Source organism: Triturus cristatus, chromosome 12, assembly GCF_964204655.1.
Source record: "Triturus cristatus chromosome 12, aTriCri1.1, whole genome shotgun sequence".
Lineage (NCBI taxonomy): Eukaryota > Metazoa > Chordata > Amphibia > Caudata > Salamandridae > Triturus > Triturus cristatus.
In genome coordinates, this window is record NC_140595.1 from 355,181,947 (window position 1) to 355,204,083 (window position 22,137).

The following is a 22,137-nucleotide window of genomic DNA, read 5'->3' on the forward strand; positions in this document are numbered from 1 at the left end:
AATCCAATTTCCTTTACTATGTTTCACCAACCATCCCTCTGAACCAATCACTGCATATTTTCCTTCATTTATGTTTTCTGTAGTATTTTTCTTAAAACTGTTAAATTGTAGCACTTCATAGAGACATATGTTCTCAAGATCACAACTTCTATTTGGATAGTATGTATCCAACATGTTTTGACAATATCTGTGCTTCCCATTTCATTTACTGCTAAATATTCAATTTCTTGTATAGGTTTAAGTACTCGATTTCGCGTGGCAGCAAGACCTAGACTCACCCAAATGATCCCTCTTGACTTTGAATATAAACTTGCAGACAACAACCGATCCGAGCATTCATAAGCTCTAATCTCTCGATGGGATAACATCTTCAAACTAAAACTGTACAATTTCTTACTAAGACTCTTCTTGTGGGAAATTTCTTCCCACATTTCTTTCAATTCTGTCTTTTCTGATTTTGTTACGTATGATGTTACATACCGAGCAACAGCAATGGAATTGTCTGCAACATACTGGATTTCCATATAAGCATTCCACATTGAGAGAATAACTGGATTATAATCATTGATAAACTTTGATTCTTTACTTCTTCTCAAATTGTACGTATTTTTGGGAGATTTTCTAGTGATGGTATGTCTCACTGCTGACATGAAACTGTTTATTCTTCCTTTGGATATTACTGGACGTGGAAATCCAAAACGACATTTGGCATAAAACTTTTCCTTCGACTTGTATTTCCGTCGACAGTATTTGCCACATCGATTACTTTGGAATCGTAATACTTGTTGCCTTAAGGTGTTTTCTTCTGTTCTTTTTGGTATAGCACATGTGACAATCTTCAATAAAAGATAAAACAGTGTCATCCGTATCAGTTCCAAATTTGGGTGCATCCTTGATCCATAAAAGCATATGTATATGAGGAGCACCTCTAGCTTGATACTCCTTTCTCCAAAAGAAATCAATAACTTCTCCAAGAGGAGGATTCTTTTTATTGCAGATAAAAGACATCATAGCTTCAAACCTATGGTTGAAATATCTGCATACATTTACAGGATCCAAAGAGCACAATTCTCCAGGTGTCTTGTGTTCAATATTTGTAATATTTTAATTTGCCTCTTGAAGAAATTCAAGTAAATCATCCCAAGCGTATTCAGCACAACTTAGTGTAACAAACCCCGTAGAAGTTCCTAAGTTCCTTAGCATGCATTTAAGTTCTCCATGACGACGATACCAATACTCATTAGTACCGCGCTGACATGCCATCAAATTAATCAGTTGAGATTCTAAATGATCGTCTCTCTGATGTACTTTATCCATGAATTCCTTTGCAGAAACATTTTGAAGATGTACTCCTGTTTTTAAGATGTGGTTGACTGCATATGAAAGTCCAGACAAGTCACTCTCAAACAAAAGATGAAATATATATGGGACACATTGTCGAAATCTTGGATCTTCTGCATACAATCTTGTTGTCCGATATTCTGATGCAGGAATCTGTACTGCAGCCCTTGACCCTGTTTCAGGCCAGGCCGCTCCTCCGCCGCATCAGCACACCCTGCTGGTGCCGTGTCCCTGCCCCTCGCTACTGCTGCTACTGCTGGAAGTTCAAGGCTCTCCTCCACCCACAGGCTCCCACCTGCGCCTCATCCCTGGTGGCCCAGTGGTAGGCTGTAAGTATTTCTCTGCCTGTTTCTATCTGCTTTCTCTCTTTTTTTTGCTCATTTGTGCTTGCTCTGTCCATCCCGTTGTGCTGACTCTACTCCCCTCTGCTCCCCCCCCCCCGAGTGAATAAAGTTGCCTCCTTGTCTTTTTTGCATTTTTCGCTGTCCTTGCCTCCTTTCCCCGCCGCCCGCTTCCGTCTCTTTCCCGCCGCTACGTCCCCTGCGGCCCTGCCCCCCTCCCTCCCACTGGCTCCCGCTACCCGCCTCCCAGCTGCTCCTCCCTCCCTCCACCCCTTCTTAATGCAGGTCGCTGCGTGGCCGCTGCACGGCCGTGCGCAGCGGTCGCGCCTCTGGCGCACCAGAGGCAAGCCCGTCTGCGCCCGTCCGCGCCTGGACCGCGCCCAGCGCTAGAACCCTTGGCCCCCAACAGGCCCACCACGCACGACGGACCTTCAACGCTGCCACCCTCCTCGCACTCAACACCGGCCACTCGACTGCCTGCTACCAAGCCACCCCGAAGCGCACTCACGGACCATTCTCCTGCCGAAACTGCTGCTACACGAGGACCCGAACCAACACCTCCCACACCAGCCCAGGAAACAACAACGACTTCAAGTGCATCCTACTCAACACCCGCTCCGTACACAAGCACGCCATCGAACTCTGGGACCTCCTCGACTTAACAGCCCCGGACGTCGCGTTCCTGACGGAAACCTGGATGAACGCCTCCTTGGACCCTGACATCGCCATTGCCATCCCGGACGGCTACAAAATCATCCGGAGGGACCGTACCATCAAGCCCGGAGGAGGAATCACCATCGTCCACAGGAACACCCTCAGAGTCACGTCCAGCACTGAAGAAACTCTCAGCACCGCCGAGCACCTACACTTCCAGATCCACACTGACCCCAAGACCACCCTCAGAGGAACACTCATCTACAGACCACCGGGTCCATGCCCACAATTCAACGAATCCATCGCCGACCTCGTCAGTACGCACGCCCTCGCCACCACAGACTACATCCTCCTGGGAGACTTGAACTTCCACCTGGAGAACAACAACAACACCACCACCCTGCTCGACAACCTCTCCAACTTCGGACTGAAGCAACTAGTGAACACCCCGACCTACCATGCAGGCCACACGCTGGACCCCATCTTCTCTTCCAGCACCAACGTGACGGTCAGCCACACCACCACTCTCCACTGGACCGACCACTGATGCATCCACTTCTCCTACAAGAAACTCACCGCACACATCCAACCGCCGCAGATCACCTGAAGATGCTGGAGCAAAGTCACCACTGACCAGCTGACCGCCGCCCTCGCCCAGGGCCCCCTGGCCAACGCCTCGGACACCAACACCGCCACCCGAAACCTCACACAGTGGATCAGCAACTGCGCCGACACCCTCGCCCCTATCAAGAACCCTCCAAACAAGCACAACAGCAGGAGAACCACATGGTTCACCACAGACCTAAAGGACTCCAAAAAATCCCGCCGAACTCTAGAGAAAGACTGGCGCCAAGAACGGACTGCGGAAAACCTCGAGGCCCTTAAGACTGCCACACGCAAACACCACCAGCTCATCCACATCGCAAAGAGAACTGCCTTCAGAGAGCGCATAGACAACAACGCACACAACAGCAAGGAGCTCTTCAGCATCGTGAAGGAACTCTCCAACCCAAGCTCCAACTCCAATGACATCCCCCCCTCACAGGACCTCTGCGACTCCCTCGCGGCCTTCTTCCACCACAAGATCGCCGACATACACGACAGCTTCACAAACCAGACGCCTCCACTAGCCGCAGAACCAACACCCCCCACCGCCCTCCTCAGTCGCTGGACACCCGTCAACACCGAAGACTTAACCCGATTCATGAACACCATCCACTCCGGCTCTCCATCCAACCCCTGCCCTCACCACATCTTCAACAAAGCAGACACCATCGTCGCACCCCACATCCGAGACATCATCAACAGCTTCTTCGAATCTGCCACCTTCCCTGAGAGCTGGAAACATGCAGAAATCAACTCCCTCCTTAAGAAGCCGACAGCAGACCCCAAGGACCTCAAGAATTTCCGGCCATCTCCCTGCTCCCCTTCCTGGCGAAGGTCACCGAGAAAGCAGTCAACAAGCTACTGACCAACTTCTTTGAAACCAACGGCTCACTCGACCCGTCCTAGTCTGGCTACCGCAGCAACCATAGCACCGAGACCGCCCTCATCGCCGCCACCGACAACATCAGAACCCTGCTCGACAACGGAGAAACCGCAGCCCTCATCCTCCTAGACCTCTCAGCTGCCTTCGACACGGTCTTCCACCGCACCCTAAAAACACGTCTCCACAACACAGGGATCCAGGGAAAGGCCCTGGACTGGATCTCCTCCTTCCTCACCGACAGAACCCAGAGAGTCCGCCTACCCCCGTTCCACTCACAGGCCACCAAGATCATCTGCTGCGTATCCCAAGGCTCATCACTCAGCCCGACACTCTTCAAGATCTACATGAGCCCCCTCGCCGACATCTTCCGCGCACACGACCTCAACATCATCTCCTACGCTGTTGACACCCAGCTGATCCTCTCCCTGACCAGAGACCCAGTCACCACCAAATCCAACTTCCAAGAAGGAATGAGGGCCGTCGCCGAATGGATGAAGATCAGCCGCCTGAAACTGAACACAGACAAGACGGAGGTACTCATCCTTGGACCATCCCCCTCCGCCTGGAACGACTCCTTGTGGCCCGCCGCCCTGGGCACAGCACCGACACCCACCGACCACGCACGCAACCTAGGGTTCGTCCTGGACTCATCGCTCACTATGACCAAGCATGTCAACGCCATTTCCTCCTCCTGCTTCAACACCCTCCGCATGCTATGAAAGATCTTCAAATGGATCCCCATGGAAACAAGAAGGACTGTCACCCAAGCCCTCGTCACAAGCCAGCTCGACTATGGCAACGCACTCTATGCAGGGACACAAGCTACAGAAAAGACTGCAACGCATACAGAATTGCCTCCGCACGCCTCATCCTGGACATCCCCCGCCACAGCCACATCACCGCCCACCTGAGAGACCTGTACTGGCTTCCCGTCAACAAGAGGATCACGTTCAAGCTCCTCACCCACGCACACAAAGCGCTCCACAATGCCGGACCCGAATTAAACGCCTCTCGTTCTACGCCCCGACTCGCCAACTCTGCTCAGCCAGCCTCACCCTCGCCACTGTACCACGCACCAGAAGAACAACAACAGGCGGCAGATCCTTCTCCTACCTCGCCGCCAAGACCTGGAACTCCCTCCCCACCCACCTCCGACTGACCCAAGACCTTCTCACCTTCAGGAGACACCTCAAGACCTGGCTGTTCGAGCAGTAGCAGCCCCCCCCCCTCCTCAGCGCCTTGAAACCCTCGCGGGTGAGTAGTGTGCTCTATAAATGTACTGATTGATTGATTGATTGATTGATTACTGTTCATCATATCGTCCACCTTTTCCAGTTGAGTACAGCTGGGGAAAACATCGGGCTTCCAAACCTTTCTCCCAAACACTCATGGGAGTCCCCTTCGCTTTTTTCATTTGGAATAATTCAATAGTATTCCCCATCACTTCTTTTGAATGAAGTGGATGTACACTATAATGTTCATAAATTTCTTCACTTTTGGACATGTCAACTTTTTCAATTTGACCACTTGACGTTTCACTATCATCTCCTAAAACTATTTCTTCTTCTTCTACATACACATTTTTTAAATAATCATTGTTTTTTATAAGATATAATGTTGCATTTTGCACTTTCCTAACATCAACTAATTCTTGCCAAATTTTCTTACTCTTAGGAGGCACAACATTAACTAGAATAACTAGTGGTTCACTTTCTACATTTTCTACACCAATAGTTTCAATATTTTTCTTTAAATCTAGAGGTAAATATACAACTCTTCCTTTTAATCTTCGCTGTAAATCTGTAGGAGGCAATTTACCTATTTTAGGCTCCATGCGAACAATAGCCTGAAATGGTTGCACACATTGAATCAGAATAGACTCATACGTGTTTAAATCTAGCAGTTGTGGAGGAATAGTTACCAACTCTAGATTATTATGGACAGCTCTAGCAGGCATTTTATTATTGTCTAATTTGTTATAACAATATTTACAAATACGCTAATCAGTACCCAAATCAATGCAATCCTCTACCAACAAATACGTTACAAATTCCTTCCATTTATCATTATTTTCTCTTTTACTTTTTAAATATAGATCAACAGTCCTAGTCTGATTTCTATACTGAATTCGTCGGCAACAAATACAAGTGTAATTTGGCCTTTCACACGAAATTACCTTAAACTTTGTAATTTGTTCTTCAAACTTATCTGTACTACTATTTTCCATATTTTCTTCACCATCTACTTCTATCAATGTATCACTTTGTCCACTCTCTTCTTCAGGACCAAAGTAACGAAACTCTATTTGATCGCAAACTTTTGTAACATCTGATACTGTTCCATGCAAAGGAGCACTGCTTAAGTCATATAAAATTAGTGCTGGACTTTTAGCATAATACAATCTTCTCACAAAGTTCCGCATGTGAGAATGATGTACTGCTAACATTCTAAAATGATGAAAAACACTTTGACATACTTTTCTTGAAAGACAAGCCAGAGAATGACCTTGCAAACCATTATTTTTTCTTACTCTGCAAGGATCTAGTCCTTACAACATCTTAATCTTTTGTTTAACACATGTTTTACTATAGCCTTGTAAGAAATTGCGTAAAAGTTCAATAGATTCCTGTTGTATACTACAAATACTACTACAATCCCAAGTATACACAGGAGCTTTAGGGCGTCTCCCTAGAACTTCATCAGCTATCACTTCGTACAAATGTATTGGTTTGAAAATAACTCTCTTCATTAAAAAAGGCTCTGAACTTGAACTGTGTTTCTATTCACCCAAAAAGATATCACAAAAGTTACTTCTGTTAATTACTCTCTTCTTCTTACATTTGGCCTTCATAAAATGTTTTGGCTTATCAAGTGATCGAATTCTGTTTAAAACTAAAATGAATAATTTGCTTTTTAATTCAAAAGCCTTCTCAACAATAGTTTCAATCTGTTTATTCTTTTTATAAAATGCAGATCTTCTTTTATATTTCTTCACATCTTTCAACAAATTAAAAACAACTCTATTGTAAAACATTCTCTATCTAATTTATTCAAATTGATTATTTCTCCTTTTACCATACATTGTTTCTTCAGAATGCATTTTTCCATTAACTTCTCCTTTTTTCTTTTTATTCTTCTTTGTTGTTGGGGCATTTTTTGTACGTTCCACACTCTGCACACTGTTTTTAGCATTTGAAAGTTTTTTAATAAATTCTTTTGTTCTCTTACCAGAAGACTTTTTCTTTTTTCCCACATGTTGTAGTTCATCTAATTTTTGCTGTTCTGTTTTCTTCAAATAATCCTGCTTTTTTTGTTGTTTCCTCTTTTGTGTTATTCTAGTCATGGTAAGTTTTTTTTAATAATGATGAACAATATCTGTAAAAAAAATTGTGTTTATGACATTATTAAAATAAATTTATAAAATATAATATTGTATTACTAAATAAACCCATTGTATATAACTTTGTACATGGCAACTACTTGGGTAATTGAAGAAGTGAATCAGTACTCTGCATGGGGTTAGGGGACTGGATAGATTGTGAAAATTTGACTGTGGCACTGCCTGTGTTAATGCCTGAGTCATTCTACAAGTGCATAGACAGTGACTGAGTGTAGGGTGACTTTATAAGTGCTTGTGGTTTGGCACAGAGATTAGATAAGGACATTGTTCTGTGAGGATGATTGCAAGAGTGGACAGACAGTGACAGTGTGATTGGAGCACTGCATGAGTACTATCAGGATTATAGCAGGACTGAATCAGTAGTCTACAGGGGGTTAGGGACCTGCATAGATTGTGCACATTTGACTGTAGCAATGTATCTCTTTATGCCTAAGTCATTCTACAAGTGCATAGACAGTCACCGGGTAGATATAGTGCTGGTAGTTGACAGTAGGGTGAGTTTATAAGTGCTTGTGGTTTGGCACAGGTATTAGATAAGTACATAGTTCGGTCAGGATGATTGCAAGTGTGAACAGAGAGTGACAGTGTGATTGGGGCACTGCATGATTACTACCTAGATTATCACAGTAGTGAATCAGTAGTCTATAGGGGGTTAGGAGCCTGCACAGATTGTGCACATTTAACTGTAGCACTATATCTCTTAATGCCTGCCTCAATGACTCTACAAGTGCATGGACAGTGACTGGCTAGGTAGAGTGCTGGTACTTGAGAGCAGGGTGATTTTATAAGTGCTTGTGTTTTGGCACAGAGATTAGATAAGGACATGGTTCTGTGAGGATGATTACAAGAGTGGACAGAGAGGGACAGTGTGATTGAAGCACTAAATGAGTACTATCTGGATTATTGCAGGACTGAATCAGTAGTCTACAGGGGGTTAGGGGCCTGCATAGATCGTGCACATTTGACTGTAGCAATGTATCTCCGAATTCCTGAGTCATTCTACAAGTCCATAGACAGTGACTGGGTAAATAGAGTGCTGGTACTTGAGAGCAGGGTGATTTTATAAGTGCTTCTGTTTCGGCAAAGAGATTAGATAAAGACATGGTTCTGTCAGGATGAATGCAAGAGTGGACAGAGAGTGACAGTGTGATTGGGGCACTGCATGAGTACTATCAGGATTATAGCAGGATTGAATCAGTAGTCTACAGTGGGTAGGAGCCTCCATAGATTGTGCACATTTGACTGTAGCACTGCGTGTGTTAATTCCTGAGTCATTCTACAGCTGCATACACAGTGACTGGATAGATAGAGTGCTGGTAGTTGACAGTAGGGTGACTTTATAAGTGCTTGTGCTTTGGCACAGAGATTAGATAAGGACACGGTTCTGTGAGGATGATTGCAAGAGTGGACAGAGAGTGACAGTGTGATTGAAGCACTGCATGAATACTACCTAGAGTTTTACATGAGTGAATCAGTAGTGTACAGGGGGTTAAGGGCCTCCATAGATTGTGCACATTTGACTGTAGCAATGTATCTCTTAATGCCTGAGTCATTCTACAAGTGCATACACAGTGACTGGATAGATAGAGTGCTGGTACTTGAGAGCGAGGTGATTTTATAAGTGCTTGTGTTTCGGCACAGAGATTAGATAAGGACATTGTTCTGTCAGGATAATTGTAAGTGTGAACAGAGAGTGACAGTGTTATTGGGGCACTGCATGATTACTACCTAGATTATCACAGTAGTGAATCAGTAGTCTATAGGGGGTTAGGAGCCTGCATAGATTGTGCACATTTAACTGTAGCACTATATCTCTTAATGCCTGACTCAATGATTCTACAAGTGCATGGACAGTGACTGGCTAGATAGAATGCTGGTAGTTAACAGTAGGGTGAGTTTATAAGTGCTTGTGTTTCGGCAGAGACATTAGATAAGGACATGGTTCTGTAAGGATGATTGCAAGAGTGGACAGAGAGTGACAGTGTGATTGGGGCACTGCATGAGTACTATCTGGATTATTGCAGGGCTGAATCAGTAGTCTACAGGGGGTTAGGGGCCAGCATAGATTGTGCACATTTGACTGTAGCACTGCATGTGTTAATGCCGGAGTCATTCTACAAGTGCATAAACAGTGACTGGGTAGATAGAGTGCTGGTAGTTAAGAACAGGGTGAGTTTATAAGTGGTTGTGTTTCAGCACAGAGATTAGATAAGGACATAGTTCTGTGAGTATGATTGCAAGAGTGGTCAGAGTGACAGTGTGATTGGGGCATTGCATGAATACTATCTGGATCATGGCAGGAGTGAATTAGTAGTCTACAGGGATTTAGAGGCCTGCATAGATCGTGCACATTTGACTGTAGCACAGTGTCTCTTTATGCCTGAGTGATTGTACAAGTGCATGGACAGTGACTGTGTAGGTAGACTGCTGGTAGTTTAAAGCAGGGTGAGTTGATAAGTGCTTCTGTTTTGGCACATAGATTACATAAGGATATCCTTCTGTCCGGATGATAGGAGGAGTGGGCAGAGACTGACACTGATTACTAATCTGCATGGCTAATTCTTGTTTTTTTGCAGGAGTGAATTAGTAGACTGCGGGGGGTTATGGGACTATATAGGTAGTGCACATTTAACTACATATTAACTACAAAATTAGACATTATAGAACCATAAAAACACGTCTCATGCACTTATAAAATCACATATTCAATACCTTTGCACTCCTGTAATCTATCAGGTACCTCTCATTAATTCATTAAATATAGCTACAACTATGTAAATGTAATCTAAACAAATACACGACTCATGGCATACTATTCTCTTTAAGGAGACAACGACTACATACCAGAAGGAGTAAAATGCAGTGATTTTCTTTTGAAATACATATTGCCAATTAAATCCAGAAATATGCAACATCATCAAACTGTACCTCTCAACAGACTTAATTAAGAAGAGTAATCAACAACACCTTTTTTATGAGGATTTCTAAAACCACACAAACTGTACAAACTAATAACAGAATTGTAATCATTAACACCTTATATGATCGTCTTGCAAACAGCACAGTTGTACCTTATTTTACCAAACTATCTATACTGATGCCATTTTATTAAACTGTACCTTTTTTACTGAGAAGAAATATGCATGCCTAATAAACTGCACCTTATATAAACTTTTTTGAAAATACACATTCTTTATCCATATTAAACCAATTATTAATAAATAAAAGCATCATTCAACTATACCTTTCAAGACACTTAATAATATATATATTAGTGCACATAGTATTTTTTAAACAAACTTCAAGTACAATAGAAATTATCCCAATATATATTTGTACATTTAATAAATTAATTTAACCAGCAAAGTTTCATAAAAATGTCAAATTTATATTACATAAATCTCTTAAAAATATAACTCACCTTTTAAATAAATCTATTGAATGAAAAATCTCACACACTCAATCAGGATTTTCATTTTCACACAGAGAATGTAGATGAGCACACTCTCCAATGTAAAACCAGTAATGGTTAACTTTCCCTCTAATTTTCCATACATATACACATAACCCACAAATGACATTGCTTCCCAGTGTTTTTCAAATTTAAAAAACGAATTTCCATAGGTCATAGAGAATAATACTTTTTAACTGATATCTTCACCTCTGGTCCTTAATATCAGTTTCCATAGCAACAGGCCATGCAGCATTCAACTTAGCTGCCAGGTCACAAGTTCACCACACAATGTTGCAATGACAAGAGCAGGTGTGGTTGGCTTTGCAAAGCATGCCCTTATCCTTTCTGCTGTACCTTTCAAACATTTCAAAATAACCAATAAGAAACATGCTTTCTAAACAAAAAGTAAAATGCATCCTAAATTACAATGTAGAGTGTTCTTAAAACAGCCAATCAAATCTCATCAGCATCTTGACCACCATTTTAGATAGATTTCATTGTACCACCTGCCTACCTCAGGTACCGGCATCTTCTGATTACCTACAGAGATCCCTTCAAGATGCTTTCAGTGTGGATTGTTGGGCACAGCTATGTTTTCTGGTGCAAAAGGTATGCTGAAAGCAGAGGTATTGACAGACCTAGCTTTACAAAATGTAGATATTAAATGGATTGGACAGAGAGGATTGAAGTGGCACCAATTGATGCCATTGGTTAAATCCTTTATGCACTTCCAACCCCCTGACCTCATGATTGTACACTGTGGTGGCAATGACCTAGGCACATTGACTGGGGTAGGTCTGGAAATGCTAATGAAGGACACCTTTGCATAATTGATGTTGCTTTTCCCCCAAACTACCTTTGTCTACTCTAACATATGGCAAAGACCGAAATGGAATTGGTCCAATCAATTTTGTCCTCAGATTGAGAAAGCTAGAAAAAATGTCAACAAAGCTGTTTCTGCTTATCTCAGAGACCATAGTATGGGGTCCATATACAGCAACAATCTGCGTTTTAAAATGGATGGCATATACAGGAGAGATGGTGTTCATGAGGGAAACACAGTCGTTCTCAACAATTTCAGAATCTGCATCAGCACTTAAATGCAGCTACAAAAATCTCCCAATAAACATAAGGGCTCTTTTTAGAGCCACACAAGATGCTAACATATAATATAGCTTTTTAATAAAAAAATCTTATTTTTTTGTATTTGGAGTCGCACACCCAGCTCGATTAGGAGTTGCGCACCCCTCGCGTTCACACCAGGGAGCCGCGCTGGGAGTCACGCACCACTCGCGTTCACACCAGGGGGCCGCGCTGGGAGTCACACATCCCTCACATTCACACCAGGGGGCCACGCTGGAAGTCAAGCACCCCTCGCATGTACACTAGGAGGCTGCGCTGAGCGCCGCGCTTGGGTCGCGACCCCAAATTTTTCGGTAAATTAAAACGGCTCCTACCAGTAATTTATATTCGCCCCGGGCACCCCATCTCCCGGGGCCTATGCACTTCGTAGGGGACCATGGGGGGAGCCCCAATGCCCCTACGGTCCCACCGGCTCCCCGCGTCCTGCGAGAGCCGGTATTGCTTTTCCACATGGGGAGCTGCTAACATGCCGCTCCCCATGAGGAAAAGCAATTCTGCATTGTATTTTGGAAGAGAGAGCAGGTTTCCCTGCTCTCTCTTCCAAAATCCAAACCAGAGTTTGCTACGATAGGGCGGGAGACCATGCTCCCACCCTACCGTGGCAAACAGTGTCCCGGGTTGGGCTCCCCGGGACACTGTAGGAGGTGGCCCTGGGGGGTGGTGGTCCCCAGGGCCAACGCAGGCTCCAGGAGGGTGGCCGCGCAGCCCCCCTCCCAAGAATTCCAAAGCCCCGGGGAGTTGGTGATCCCCAGGGCACGGGGGTCCAAAAAGGACCCCCGCATTCAGTTAGTGCCCCGGGGAGGTGGTGGTCCCCGGGGGAATGTGGGGGGGCTGCAGCCCCCGCACACATTTTATTTTTTCTTTAAAACACTAGAGCCCCGGGGAGGTGGCGGTCCCCGGGGCTGCGGGGGCCTCCGTGGGCCCCCGCTTTTTATTCTACAAATCCCCCCGGGACCTGGCCCACCCGGGGGGTTAAAAGTAACGAAGCGAGAAAGCCCTCGCTTTGTTTTTAAAAAAAATGTCATCCAGATCTGCGCACCCAGCACGCATTCCGCTGTGTTTTTAAAAAAAAAAATGCTTTTTTTGGCCCTGGGGGTACTTGTAGGACCCACTGAGCAGGCCTAGGGGGTCAGGGTGTTTCTACCCTGCCCCTTTTCTTCTTTGTTTCCCCGTTTTGTTTTGACTCGGTTCTACCGAGTCACAAAATGGCTGCCAATACTTCCTGGTTTGGAATATTAACAGCCAATTAGAATAAAGCTCGTGGTCGGGAGGGTGCTCGAAACCACCGCGTGGATCCACGGATCCTCCGCGCCTCTAAATATTGAAACTTTTATTTTTGAATTTCTCAGCACCTACTGAACGGATTCACACCATTTAAAAAAAGGTTTCTTTCTGAACCAAGGGCTAAATGTTTGCCAAATTTGGTGTAATTCCGTTCAGCAGTTCGGGCTGTAGTCGTATCTAAAGTTTCCTATGGGAAATAACATGGAGGAAACATGTTTTGGGACCCACATTTTTCCTTTGCCGCTGTTTGGGTAAACATCCCGAAACTTTCAAGATAGGAGCTGACCGTAGTGGGCCATAAGTTATGAAAAGTTTGCGAAGATTCGTCAACCCGCGCCAAAGTTATTGGGAAAACAAAAAACACGTTTTGAATAGAAACAAGGTCCTAACTATAACTACCTACTGGCGACCGCCAGTAAGTTATATATAAAATTAAATATTAAAAACATATACATTTACTTTTAGCTAAGTAAAATATTTAGACATTTTTGTATATTTTAACATAATTAAAAATTGTGTTGTTTTTTAAATAAAATTATACAAATACTGTTTTTAATGTATGTACATTTTTATATATTTTGAAAATATGAGATTTATACAAATATTGTTATTTTTATGTTTTTTTAAAGCTTACGTTTACGTGTATTGATACATATTTTTTTTAAAAGTTACATTTTTTAATTGTAATTTAAATAGTACTTATATAATTTAAATATTAGTATGAATATAGAGGTTTGTAGTTCAATTAGTGTGTTTTACATGATATGTTACTACATTTGATACTACACTAAAATGTGAGTATATGTAGTGTTGATTGTCTTTGTAATATGTTTAGTTTGTAATATGTTATGTAAAATGCTTTATTTTGAAGTGCATATTGTAATTGTAAACAATTAAGGGTATGATGACAATGTCACACCATCTCGGTCCTGGGAACACTGTTTGGTCGCATGCTCCCATTTCTTAATGGGAGCTCGTGTTACGGTTGTAAATCGGATGTAACACATGCTTCCTTTGAGAAATGGAGGTGTTATTCAGACCTGCACCCCGTGGAAGGCACCTTAAGGTGCCTGTCACAAGGTGCAGGGATCAACAGGGGGGCACGGCCCCGACCAGAGGCCGCACGCACAAGGGGCCCTGCTGGGGGCCCCCAAACATGCTTTCCGGCATAGTGTCCATGACGGAGAGGCTGGCATGGAAACCATGTCGGAAACCGGGCAGCGCAATCCCAAAGGCACAAAGACTCGCCCTTTGGGATTACAAGCTGGCTCCAACTGGCCGACGGGCTCCATGAGATAGTCGTGAGCCAGCCGGAATGACCAGATGGTTTACTTTCCGACTGCCAGCATTGTAATGCAGGGGACGGAAAGTAAACCAAGCAGCCGATTACGATGCAGCCAGGCAGGTTCTGACCGTCGGTCGGTGCCCTTACGGGCCGCATTGTAATCGGCCCCAGAGTGTCCAACACCTTCCCAATATGGTTTTATTTTGAGTGAAAGTAGTACATTTCACCCCTTTAGTGTCCACCATCTTCCCTAATATGGTGGGAACAGTAAATTACACCCCTTTAGTGTACAACACCTTCCACAAATTGGTTTAGATTAGAGTGGTAATATTAAATGTCCCCCGCTTCAGTGTCCATCACCTTTCCCAAAAATGGTTTAGATAAGTGTGGGAATAGTAAATGTCACCCCTTTAGTGTTCAGCACCTTCCTTTAATTGGATTAGATTGGGGTGGGAATAGTAAATATAACCCCTTTAGTGTCCAACAACTTTCTAATTGGTTTACGTTGGAGTGGGAATGGTGATTTTAACCTCTTTAATGTCCAACACCTCCCCAAATTGGTTTATAATGGAGTGGGAATAGTAAATGTTACCCTTTTCTAATACAATGCCTTTGTTGGAATCCCCATCGTTGTTTAAATTTATTTCCAATCTAACTGAGAACCTAGCTTCCACTGCTCAACTGTTGTATTTGTACCTCGCTGGAGATTTTAATGTTCTGCTCCCAAAAAATCTTAGGGCTACTGGCTTAATGTCCTGCCCCATTAATAGTCAACTCTGACCCATGCAGCAGCAAGCAAATTGTGTTTCTTGCCTCCCTTGACATGGTTAATGCCCTGGACACTGCGATTCCTTTTCTGGTGAGTTACCCACAATTGGGGGGAGAGGGACCCCTTCTACTATAGATTATGTTTTAGTCACATGTAATTTAGAGGATTGATTGTTGCAAGGTAAAGTGATACAGTCTAGCTATAGTGATCACAATCCTATCGAACTTGTTCTAACGGGTCATCATAAAAGTAAGTTTAGGGGGGTCATAGGGGCCTGTAATGCTCACCCTACCTTGGCTAATCTTAGGCTGGTGTGTAGACCCTACCCAGTTTATAAAAAATCTGATTGGGGCCAATCAGAATTTGGCACTACTGTGCTTATCAGAAGATGTACGAGGTTTATTAGTGGTAGGGGATTTTGCTCATTTTTGCCTGGGAGTACGGAAGGCCCTTCTGAAACGTACCCAATTTACACCTGCCACCCCAAAGTGGTTTAACTCTGACTGCTCAGCAGCAAAGAGAGCACTCCGTTCTGCATTGGTAGCCAAACCCAAGGGATTCTATTCTGATTGCAGCACTGCGTAAGAGATACAAAAAAACACTGCTAAGCAACATCAGGAGCTATTTGTATCTCATTGGGAAGCATGAATTCAGCCATCCAAATTTGGTAATAGCAGGTTTTTAGGTAAACTTTGTCTGAACTTAAGTGTAACACAGGCCCCCTAGCTCTGTTTCATTCAATATTTCTAGTAATGTGTGGGACGAGCACTTCGGTATGATATATGCAGCACCTTTAGCCCCCAAACATTTGTTATAGATCTTCATTTAGCGTCATGCTTTCAGGAACCCTAGCAGAGGCCGAAGCAGGCATCAATCTTAGTAGCTGTGGAGAGATGCCGGGGCCCAATTTGTTCCCCCTAGATTTGGTAATGAGTAATGTTGATTTTTTGGCTCCCCTCCTTACTAATGTTTTTAATAGCCTTGCCTATTCCCCCTTATCCAGCTCCTGGAACTCCCCATCATCAAAAAAGGAAAATGAGCACTACCAGGTTGTTATAGTATGATATTGATCAAAACATCTGCTAAGATACTAAGGAGAATTAATTATAATAGATTAATGGACTGGGGGGCCGATGAGTTGCCAGTTCGGATTTAGGCATGAGGTAGGGACAATTGAACAATATCTTAACCTCAACCTTAACATTGAGAAACATACACAGGGTGGCCAAAAAAGGACCTTTGTATCTAGCAGTTATAGATCTATCCTTGACCTTTGATTGTATGAATCAAGCCAAACTATGGCACATTCTTATTAAATGATTAAATGAGGTTTAGATCCAGTGCTGGTTCATTTTTTTGGTACGTTTACATGAGAATTTGAAGGCAAAGGTACGCATTAACAGACAGGGGGAGGTATCCAGGCATATAGATATCCATCGCGGATTGAGATAGGGCTGCATTTTAGCCCCCTCTTTTATTCATATTGCACATTAATGATTTACATCCCTTTTAAATACAAGTTGCCTCAGATGTTCCCAATATGAAAGGTAATTCATTACCCTTCCTTGCTGTTGTAGGGTGGATGACTCTGTGCTCATGGGGCGTACTCCCAGGGCGCAGCAATCTCCTTGTACATGCACACATTGTTTTTATGGCCTCATTAGATCTACACACAAACTTTTCAAAATCTCACATGATGTTGTGTGGACAGATGTGTAGATCCCTCCTTACTATGGTAATCTGTAATTATTCATTAATCAGGATCAATACCTTTCCTTATTTGGGTATTTATTTTTCTGCTCAGGGTTCCTGGTCGTTAAATCTTGCATATCGTTTTGCCAGAATGTCTACGGCCAGTGGGTCCCTTTGCAGTGTCTCCTAACCCCCGGGGGGAGGGTTGTTTCACTCCTCTATTGGAAATGTACAGGTCTCAATGCTTACCAATAGCCATATATGGGGCTGTGGTGTGGGGGATCTCAAACAGTGCAGCCATCCAAAGAGAAGAAAACAGATTTCCCCAGAAAATCTTATCTGTCTCTGCCTCAATTTTTGTCACAAGGAACTTGGGCTCTCTTTTATATAATACCACCTTATTATAGTCCTTTACTGATTGCCTTTCCTTAGACAAAGGGTTAGAGTAACCTTGGATTGCTTATGTTGAAGCTGTACATAGTAAAACCAGGATGTAATTGTTTTTTACGTACCCATCAACCTGTCATAAAACTAACAGAAAGAGCATGGCCACTGCTTTTTATAATCTTGAGGAAACTTGCAGGTAAAGCTTTTGGCCGAACAGTTAACTGTTGTTAATTACCTAAATCTATGTGAATCTGACAGTACCACTGACTATATATGGCATGTTCAAAGTCATTTGGAGCCCTCTTAATTGTTTTGATTTAGGTCTGATACTGTAAAGTATTTTCTTTGTTTCCCTCTGGGCTAAACACATAACTTGATGCTAAGTCCTGCCCGTGTAAAAGCATTTTTCATCTTATTTGTAAATTTTATGCATGTTACACGAAATTGTGTTTAATACCCCTTTTAAAAAAGTACTACTGCAATATTGGCCAATGTAGACCTGCGTTCAGATTTTTATTCCATTTATCTGAAATGGATGCTATTTTGTATACAAGGGCTTTTTAAAAACTCTCCATGCGAGCACGCAAGTCTATGCTTCCATAATCTCCCTGATCTGTACTGTCTGCATGTTTTTGCATTATATTATTATGTACCGTATGCATATTTTCTTATAATATTTTATGAAGTGTTATTTTAACTTTACTTGTAATGTGTTTCTGTTTTTATGGTAGATTTGTATGCTTCTGAACTAAGATTTTATTGATATTGAGTGACAATCTGTAATATATATTATTCAAGTAAAAATATTTTAAAATTAAGTATATTAAATATTTGTTCATCATTTCTGAATAATAAAAAAAAACAGAAAATCCTATTTAAATACATTTGTATGTAATACATTTTCAACATTTATTTTTCCTTGTTAACAATGTTTTAACATTTATCATCTTTTTTAACATATATATTTTCAACATTATTTTCACATATTTATTCTCAGTATATATTAAATATTTGCATTCAATATATACTATTTAATTTATATGTTACAATTGTTTCCTATTTTTTCTATAACATTGTTTGATATGTTTAATGATTTTTTTTTAACATGTCTTAACTTATTTACATATATATTTTCAACATTATTTTCACATGCTTTACTAGCATATATTACATATTAGTATATGCTGTGCAATATTATTTAATTTATACTTTACCATTTTTTCATACATTTTTGTAACATTGTTTGATATGTTTAAATGTGTAGTCAGAAAAAGATCTGCAGCTACAGAACCATTAGTTTTAATTCTGTCATTTATTTTCGGTGGAAAATGTGATATTACATTGTTTATATTAAATATATGTGATTGTTCTGTGGAATTCTGTGGATTATGTGTTATTAGTTTATGTTTTGGAATGCATTTTATTTTATGTATTTCAATTGGTAATAGTTACATTTTTTATTAAATAATGCTATTATATCAGTTGTTCTACTAATCTAATAACAATTCATATTTATTATTAAAAAAATGATTTGGTATGTTGGTTTACAGTTTGTTGTACTTTTTGAGGACTTTGGTAGATGAAGATTTATTTTATAGTATACCTTTGGTTATCATTTCTAAGTAATGTAGCCCATTGTTATTTATGAAGAGTTTGACTTTAAATTGCAGCAGGTCATACATTGTTTTGATTTGTTTGCTAAGCTTAGGGCCAATTTGAGTAACAGATTGCTCCATTCTTAGTTCTTGGTAGCTTTGCTCTTTTTGTAATGCTTCTATGAATTTGTATTGTGTAGGTTGCGTCTGCCTAGTGTTTATTGAAAGGCATGGTTCTATCCTTCCAATGCATTGAAGTGGGGTTTGGTGGTAGTTTCCATATTATGTGTTTGGGGACGCTAGGTAAAATATCCTTCAAGATTTTGCCTGTGGGTTCCTTGGAGCTAGAGCTTGACTCTCTTACATCTTGCAATGTGTCTTGTACTTTTAATTATGTTACATTTGGGAGGTGGTTGTACTCTCGTACATGAATTACTGGATCATCTTTTGTAGTTGCCCTCCCATAGCATACATTAGAATAACATTTAGCACATTAACAGTTTATAGTTTCAAATGATAACATTTCTTGGCTGTAGGTGTAGCCTACATGATTTAGAAACTGCTTTCCTTTCTGTGAAGAAACACATTTGTCGGCCACTGTCATTGCATTTGAAAGGATTGCAATAGAATAAATATACAATAACTTTAAGCATTTGCATGTTGGTCATTTACATGTTTAAAAATGCATTTGCTTCTATTTTGTATACGTACATATACTGCTGTAATTTTTCACCCGGTTTTGCAGCTTTTCTCTTGGAGGTGTTTTAATGTGAAGCAGGTGCTTTTGTTTCTGTTAACTGAAAAGGAAAAACATAAGTTACATTTTAATTAGGATTTTGTTGATAGTTTGTAGGTGTTGAGGTTGTTAGTTTTGTTTTTGTATACTATTTGGGTGAGTTTATTATTAGTTATTTATGTGTGTATCCTTGGTGCCTGAATACGAGTTCAGAGGTCTGGGAAAGAAACACTGTCGCAGTCCCGCTGACACCGCTGGCCAACTCTGAGCACAGCGGCCAAGGAATAGGCCAATTAGGCTGTGGGAGGCTCGGACTGCCAGTGAAACTGCCGACCCAATTGCGAGTTGCTTAACAGCCAGCGTGACCGTGGCGGTCAAACCATCACATCTGAGAAGGCGAGAAGAAAGGAATATAAGGGCAAATCTCACCTTTACACATCATATGCGACCATGGAGCCCATCGTTCATGTCCTGTAGCTGCTGTACCTGCTCGATCACCTCAAAACCCCACTCAGTCATGGACGAAATCAGCAGTAAATCATTCAACTGCCAGTTTCCATAGACTCCTCAGCAAAATGATGCCCTGCCATGGACCAGGCAAGGGAGTTGGATCCCTAACTAATTTACACATTTACAGGGATCCTGTCTGGGATTGTTTCATATTAACATCCAAAATACATCTGTAGGATGCCCTCCTAAGCCAAAACACCCATTCTGCATAGGCACACAGTACCTAAATGGACATATGTTAGCAAATTATTTTCAGTGATAGTGATGTGTGTAATAATTTGGTGTTGCACAACAGCACCTTCTAATCAATATCACATCTATTAATGTCTGTGGCATACATATTTTGCCCTTTCGCACCTGTCTGCCATGTCACTACTGATGGTCAATGTTCATGCAGCTTACCATCTGTCTAGTCTTGGTAAGTCCACATAGAAATCATTACATCTACCATGAGACCCTGTGACTGAACCTCAAACCAAGATGCTAGACTCCTTTTGCCCTTTTTCACTTGTCTGCCATGTCACAACTGTTGGTCGCTGCTCATGCAGCTTACCATTTCTCTAGTTTTGGTAAGTCCACAAAGAAATCACTACAACTAACATGAGGCCCTGTGACTGCATCTCAAAACAAGATGCTATAGTGAATGTGACACACTCACATTTCACACATCCCAGGTCCTGTTTTGATGTCCAGGAAATATCTGTATGGATGTGTCATCATTAAAGTGAAACACACCTTCTCTGCTACAACTTTGTATTGGACTCTCACACATCACCCACATGAAAAGGCAAGGTCAGTCATTGGGATTACATAGAATCAGTGTGAGGAGCAATCTAATTGCACAATGGAAGCACACTCTATAGGACAGATATACCTCTATAAAGGGGAACCCTGAAAGGCTGGGGCCCTGGTGCACAGTACATTTTGCACATGTCTGACAAACTCAAAGTGCACTGGACCTGGGAATTGAAGTATATCTGGGACAACCAATAACATAACCAAGTGCCATGCATGTGTAGAGAATGTGTAAGTGCAACTCTTGAAAGCAAACACAGCACTAACAGCATGCGTCACATATCTAGATAAGGTAGCTCTAAGGTACATGCAGGAAAATGGACACATGTCCCTGCAGAAGTCCACAAAGGTATGACAAGTTAACACCCTCCATGTGTTAATAAACAAATATCTAAATTCAACACAGCTAACATATATCCCACTTACATCATAGGGACAACTGAAACCTAATTGACGTAGACAGTGGACAGGACAAGCCAAAATACTTACCATTTCATAGAACACCCAATGCAGTGTCTGCACCAGTCGGAGTTCATCCCACACATATATCCATCCAACATTACCCCCTGTCCTGTGTAAGTCCAGCACTGGGCTCAAGGTCACATCATACTAGCCACTTCAAACAGATCAGGGATCAACAAACACAGCTGTAGTCACACATCATTAACAATTCAAGAACATCAAATCATTAGAATAGTAATGGCAGGACCAATGTCTTCTAAAAGATGAAAAGTTTTATAACAAATTTAACAACCCATAAAGGAAAACAAAGGCCATTGGTCAGTCCATGGTGATGTGATATGCCACAGCACAATGCTGTGTCACCAAACTTGCCCTTACTGACACTGCCAGGAAACATTCTCACAAAGGGGCATCTACTGGGCACAGCAAACACCTTGAAGATATTACTTGAGAGGGGGAGCTGAGGTTTAGGGAGGGGTGGGTGTGTCCTTAGGAGGGGTCTTTTGGGGTTTGTGGAGTTTTGGGCTGGGTTCACGGGGTGGGGATGCTGTATCCCAGGGGTGGAGTGGGAAATGGAAGGGGTGGATTTGTCCTTGGGAGGTTTTTATTGGTCTTTTTTATTTTGGGATGGGTTCAGGGGGTGGGGATGCTGTTCCTCAGGGGTGGAGTGGAAAGCATAAGTGATGGGTTTGCTACTGGGAGAACTTTGAGACTTTGGGAAGGTGGGGTTCGGGATTTATAGAGGTAAAGGCTAGGGCAAACCAGACAGCATCACTTGAAAAAATGGGTAGGATGTTTAA

At 42.2% G+C, this 22,137-nt stretch overlaps 1 protein-coding gene across 1 annotated transcript in view; it reads right to left on the reverse strand.

The window, feature by feature from the left end:
- Positions 1–22,137, reverse strand: part of LOC146775989 (uncharacterized) — a 649,670-nt gene that overhangs the window by 259,941 nt on the left and 367,592 nt on the right. The window contains exon 7 of the mRNA XM_085637079.1: positions 19,546–19,631. The gene's annotated coding sequence lies outside the window, so the exon portion shown is untranslated. The remainder of the gene's footprint in view (positions 1–19,545; positions 19,632–22,137) is intronic.